Source organism: Gavialis gangeticus, unplaced genomic scaffold (genome assembly GCF_001723915.1).
Source record: "Gavialis gangeticus isolate Ggan-Ray unplaced genomic scaffold, GavGan_comp1, whole genome shotgun sequence".
NCBI lineage: Eukaryota > Metazoa > Chordata > Crocodylia > Gavialidae > Gavialis > Gavialis gangeticus.
Window position 1 is genome coordinate 161,008,079 of NW_017729022.1, and position 6,191 is coordinate 161,014,269.

Below are 6,191 nucleotides of genomic sequence, written 5' to 3' on the forward strand. Positions count from 1 at the left end.
GATGAGGATGTGTATTCCTCCTTAATATAGAGTGCCACCCTGAACTAATTTCATGGAGGCCAGCGGCAGCAGCGGTGCTTGGTGCTGCTTGGTGCCGCCACCATCACCACCACACAGCACCAGTGTGTCCTGGCCCTGCAGTGCCCCCCCCCCCCAGTATTTTTTCCTGCTTCAGGCTAATGTAAAACTACCTACTTATGCAGGCAGTTCCTGGCAAGTCCATAGGGCCTATTTAAACCTTTGCAAAACCAGGGCTTGAAATGGACTGGGCCCCAAGCTTTACACTTGATGGACGTGGGCCAGCCCTAAGGCGCGTGCCAGCTCCTTAAAAGCCAATCGGTGCTGTCTCTTCCCAGCTACACTCCCTTTTGGTGACATTAAAGCAGGGGTGAGTGGCACTCCCCAGAACGGGACAGTTAAACACCACAGCGGTGGGGGTTGCTGACTTGATGTTTTAAACCAGCTGCTGTGGCACACGACAAGGAGGTGGACAGAAGCTCCTAGGGCTGATTTCAGGGCAGAAAGGCGCAGGTGGTCACTCAGCAGCCTGGCCTGCCAGCCCAGAGCTGCCTGCTCCTTCTGGCTGCCCTGTGAACTCCTCGCCCCCACCAGGGGGAAGGGCTGAGGGATGCTTCTAACTAACCCAGGGACGCCGTTCAGCTGCTGGCCCCTGGCAGGAAGCTGTGGGAGGCAGCTGAATGGCCTAGGTCCCGGAGGCTGGTCTGTGTCCCTGAGACAGGGCTTCCCGGTGCCTTCCCTGCCCAGCCTCTCCGAGAGAGTGTAGGCGGCGCGGTGCCCGGAGAGGCCACCGCGGCGCCGTCACGCAGGCAGGGGCCGGCCGAGCCCAGCCCGGCGGCGGGAAAGCCAAAGGCGGCGCAGCTGCAGTAGGGGCGGTGCCTGCGGCTTAGCTCCGCCCCGCCCCGCCCCGCCTCAGGGAGCGCGGAGCCCCTGGTGCCGGGGCGGGAAAGTTTGCGGCACGGGGCCTGGCCGCGGGAGGAGGAGCGGGAGTCGGGAGCGGCGGCGGCTGCTGCTGCTGCTGCTGCTGCAGCTGCAGCTGGTTCCACGGCACGGAGCCCGTGGCCGCGGAGCAGGGGGCGCCGCCGGGTGAGTGGCTTGGGGCCGGGACGGGCGACGCCTTTGTCTCCCTTTGTGTCGGCGGCGGCGGGCCGAGCCCAGCCCGCCCAGCGCCGGTCGGGACGGGAAAGGCTCGAAGTTGGGGCTCTCCGAGAGCGGGGCTCAGCTGCGGGGAGTCACGTTGCCGCCTCCACGTGTAACCGGCGGGGCGGGGCGGGACCCCACCCCGGGTGCCGCCTGGGGGATGCCTGAGGAGCTGGGGATCCCCCTGGGGCGTCATCGCGGGGCTGCGCTGGAGGTGGCTGGATGCCCGTGCTGGACCCCAGAGCCGAGGTCCCAGCGTCCTGGAGAAGTAGGGCTGGAACGGACGCTACCTGAGTCAGGGTCAACCCTGTCCAACCCTTACCCCCCTATAACCATCACCTGAATCCTAGATAACAAGGCTGCCCATCCTGTCTTGCCCAGAGTCTGGCTTCTCTGCTTTTTGGCTGAGGTCAGGCGGCAGCAGAGCCCAAAGGGAGAGCCAGCAGGCTGCCACCAGGGCCTTTTCCACCACGCCTCCACCTGCATCTCCTCAGACCAGTGCGGGTACAGCCAGCCCCACATTGGCATCTCCAGCACGTTTTCAGGCGCTGAGAACTGAGCTCGTCCAGTGAGAGTGCTGCCGAGCTAGGTACAGCCACAGCAAGTGGAGACCCAGCCCTCCCGAGTAGAGCCGGGGGCCTCTTAGAAATGTGGCTGTTTGTGTTAGGGCTGTAGGTTGTAGATGTGTTGGTCTAAGGACATAGGCAGACAGGATTCGTTGGGTAAATCTCATGTCTTTTATTAGACAGACATAGTTGGAAAATTTATTTTTTTGCAAGCGTTCGGGTATAAATACCCTTCATCAGGCTGAAGAAGCATCTGCAGCTGGCATGTGCTCTTCCTGGGTAGATTGAATAGTAAAGAAGCCAGAGGCTCCTGTGCGTGCAAGAAAGCCAGTCAGTGAAGATGTAAATTGAGGAGTTGGTGGGCGGGAGACAAGTTGGGGTGGGGTGGGGAAGGGAATAAATGTAGCTGCTAAACAGTGTGTAGGTACCTGGGAAGTCAAATGCCAGGCAGGTTATAATGTGTCATAAATCGAATGTCTATATTTAGTCCATGATTTTTTTTTATTGAGCAGCTATTTGTGCTAGGCTTTTGGGTTGCCACTAGAAGCTGGTCACTGTTGGCTTTGTTGCTTTTTATGGAGGCTCCTTTAGATGGGTGCATGTGGGTGTTGGGATGGCTGGCTGGGTGTTGCCTGAGGTGCATGCAGAGTGCTGGGCTCAGAATGCATGTGCCCTGTCCTTTAAGAAAGGAGGCTTTCTTTGTCATGGTATTTGTGACCCCCTGGTTAGTAATGCATTGGAATGTGGAGCAGCATTCCCAAAGGCCAGATTTACATAACTGAGCTGTCAAGGCAGCCACCTCCTTTTGGAGGGTTGACTATTCTTTATTATATTTGAGATGCTTCTTAGTGCTTTCCTGTTGTATTAACTTAGACATATCTATGATACTCTATTACTTGCCTGTGTGACAAGATCTCCTTCAAGAAATTGATCAGAGATAATGTGCTCTAAAGGTTACCTGCTCTATCCTCATCTTTTTTAAAAAGAAACCTCTGTTCCACAGCGTTTGATTTATTCCTTCTTGTTTATGAAAGTGTAAATAAAAAGCCCAACTTAGGGTTTAGGTCCCTTTACCCACAGTTAAATGTCATGGGCATTTCTTCTTACAAGGATAGATGTTCACTAGCAAACTGCAAGATGATGTGGACTAGCACACACAATTATAGTTCTGCTCAGTTCTACTCCTCTAACAGCACACCTCATCCCCCCACTAATGTTCAACAGAAGATATAGACCTTTTAGCATGCCTTGTAATTGGGTTTTTGGGAGACTGGAAGGAGAGCCACATTGGAAGCAGAGGAACTCTCTTAACAAATGTCTGCCCAGCAGGTCTGACTCTTTTTTTGGTCGCAGAAAATCCATGCTGAAAACCAGTGCTGATACCAACTGAATTGAATGGGGTAGGGGAGGATAGTTTCTCAAGCCTGCATATACAACAACCATGTGGTTATATTAATGGTAAATTCTGGGAGTGTCAAAAGAGTAAAGCTTTGACCAGGTATCTTCAGCCATCTGGTAGGAAAAAAACTATTCCTGCATTTTTAATTAAAGCTTGGCATTGATTTAGTTTTTGTTAATATGATTGGTGGTTTCTGCCAGCAGCCAGAATAATCTTTCTTTGTTATATACATAGGGTGGCTGAAAGGCTGCCATGCTCTGTTTACTAAGAAATAGCTGTCAAGGTATTCAGGTCAGGGATGTCTCTAGACTTGCATTAGTAATAACCTTCTATTTTTAAACCATTCCAGCTGAAATACTTTCTTAGCAGTGCACAAAAATTAACAATAAGCAGAAAAATTCAGATGCTTCATCACTCTATTACCAGAAGCAATGCTTTAGCTGATTATCTCCTGTAGTGCTAATTGCATAATTGCTCTGTGCATTAGTGGGGCATGTGGTGTATTCAGTCCAAAAGCATCCACAGTGATTTTATTAATCATATTATTGCAGTGCCTAAATCTCCTAATTGTGGACCCAGATCCCACTGTATGAAGCTTAGTGCAAACACAGAACAAAAAAAGCAATGCATCTGTATTGGTGCACATAATCCCCTGATAGCCTAACGGTTGTTAAGTGTTTTGTAGATGTCATGGCAAAGGAGAGTTTCAAGGAGGGTAGCCAGGTGGCTTTGTGGTCGTTTATAGGGAGCTCCCCCAAAGGTTGAGGGGCAGCCTGGGAGAAAGTACAAAGATGCTTGTTAGGTTTTGAAACAAGTGAGAATGATGCAGCTTGACAATGTGGGCTGATCTGAGGTAGGCTTCTATCTTTTGATATTGAATGAGAAATGGTAGGGTGGAGATAAGTTATGAAGAGCCTTGAAATTGAAAATAAGCTTATAATTGAGTCAATAGAAAGAGGGAGCCTGTAGACGGATGCAAAAAGTGTGGTTTCAGGGTCAAAGCAATGATGTGTGAAAATTATTTTTGCAGAAGTGTTTGACTGAGTATCAGTGGGGCAAGATTGTTTGTCCAGGCCAGGATAACATGTGACAGTAACTAAGAAGTAAGATGATGAGATTCTGAACTAAGAGTTTTGTCTGTGCATATGTAGAGGAAAGGCCATATCTTATCTGTGTCCTGCAGAAAGCATCTGTAGTAGTTAGGGATAGCCTGGATTTGGGAATTTACGGTATTGGAGTCCAAGATGCTACTTGGGTGATTAATATTGTCTCCAGTGATTTGACATAAGAAGTAGCTGGGAAGACTGTGGGACTGGAGGTGGAAGATTAAGAGTAGTGTTTTAGTTGCATAGAACTTCAGATGATGATTAGTCATTCACAAGGTGTCAGAGGGACAGGGTGAGATTTTAGTTCTGACAGACGAATACAAATCTGGAATACTGAGAGAGGTCTGTGGGTAATCATCTTAGAGATGATAGTTCCATATGAGTTTACAAATAAAATACCCAGCAATAAGGTGTAGAGGGAGAGGAGGAGAAGAGTAAAAATGGAGGCCCATGACATCCCCACAGAAAGTGAAAGGAATAAAGAGGACTGGCTGAAAGGTATGCTAAAGAAGTGATTAGAGATAGAGGAAGGCCTTTGACTTAATGTCCCATGAGGCTTTCAAGGTAAAACTAGGGGACTACAGGTTCAACAATTCAACTGTCAGATGGGTGGGAAACTGGCTGTAGGGTCAGATGCATAGAGTACTAATAAACAGATCTGTCTTGATCTGGCAGAAGGTAGCCAGTGAGGGTCCCCCAGGGTTTGGTACTTGGACTGGTGCTTTTCAACTTCAACATCAGTGATCTGGATGGGGGAGGGGAGGGGGTTGAAAAGCACACTGGCAAAGTTTGCCAATGACACTAAGATTTGGGGGAGTGTGGCCACGTCGCAGGGTAGGTTGATGATCCAGGAGGACCTAGACAGATTAGTTAAATGGGCAGACCAGAACCAGATGCTGTTCAACACTGAGAAGTGTAAAGTGCTCCATCTGGGGAGGAAATATCTGGAACAAATTTACAGGCTTGGCTGTGCCACGCTAGCTAGCACCACGTCCAAAAGGGACCTGAGGGCCATGATTGACCATAAAATGAATGAGCCACCAGTGTGATGCTACAGTTAGCAGAGTAAACAATATGCTGGCATGCATCAACTGATGTGTCTCAAGCAAAACTAAGGGAGTAGTTATTCTCCTGCTGTACTCTTCATTGGTGAGACTGCAGCTAGAGTACTGCGTCCAGTTCTGGGCACCACACTTCAAGAAGGATGTGGAGAAGCTTGAGAGAGTCCAGGGAAGAGCCACTTGTATGATTAAAGACCTGAAGAGCAAGCCATATGAGGAAAAGCTGACAGATATGGGACTGTTCAGCCTATGGAAGAGAAGACTTTGTGGGGATTTGGTGGCAACTTACAGATATGTAAGGGGAGAGCATCAGGGGCCAGGCGAACAACTATTCACCAAAGCGCCCCAGGGGAAAACCAGAAGCAATGGTCATAAACTCCTAGGAGATTTTAGACTGAATGTAAGGAAAAACTTCTTCATGGTTCATGTGACCAGACTCTGGAATAGACTCCCAGCTGGGGTGGTTAAGGCACCTCCCTGGAGATCTTCAAAAGGAGACTGGATGCACACTTTGCTGGGGCTATTTGACCCCAGCAGTCTTTCCTGCCCAGAGCAGGGGGACTGGACCCAGCGATCTCATGAGGTCCCTTCCAGCCCTAAGCTGCTGTGAATCTGTTAAGGAGACCAGGAGAGAATGAAGCTCATCAGGGAAGATGATTTTTTTTTTTTTTTTTTTTAAGAGAAAAACTAAGAGGCTTTGGTGAGAACAATCTCAGTGAAGTACAAGGGGCTGAAACCAGACTTAGAAAGGGTTTAGGAAGCAGTGTAGATCTTTCTATCTTGGCTTAACAGTGTATTTTAAAAATAGACAAGTAGAAGCAGAGGAGGTATCCAATGAGTAAAGTGCAGAACTAGGAGTCAGATCCTGATCCTTTTATCAGTTTTACCATATAGCGAGGGG

At 49.4% G+C, this 6,191-nt stretch overlaps 1 protein-coding gene across 1 annotated transcript in view; it reads left to right on the plus strand.

The window, feature by feature from the left end:
* Positions 1 to 1,084: 1,084 nt before the first annotated feature.
* The window catches only part of TRAF5 (TNF receptor associated factor 5), a 69,444-nt gene continuing 64,337 nt past the window's right edge, over positions 1,085 to 6,191 (plus strand). Inside the window, exon 1 of the mRNA XM_019516418.1 lies at positions 1,085 to 1,104. The gene's annotated coding sequence lies outside the window, so the exon portion shown is untranslated. The remainder of the gene's footprint in view (positions 1,105 to 6,191) is intronic.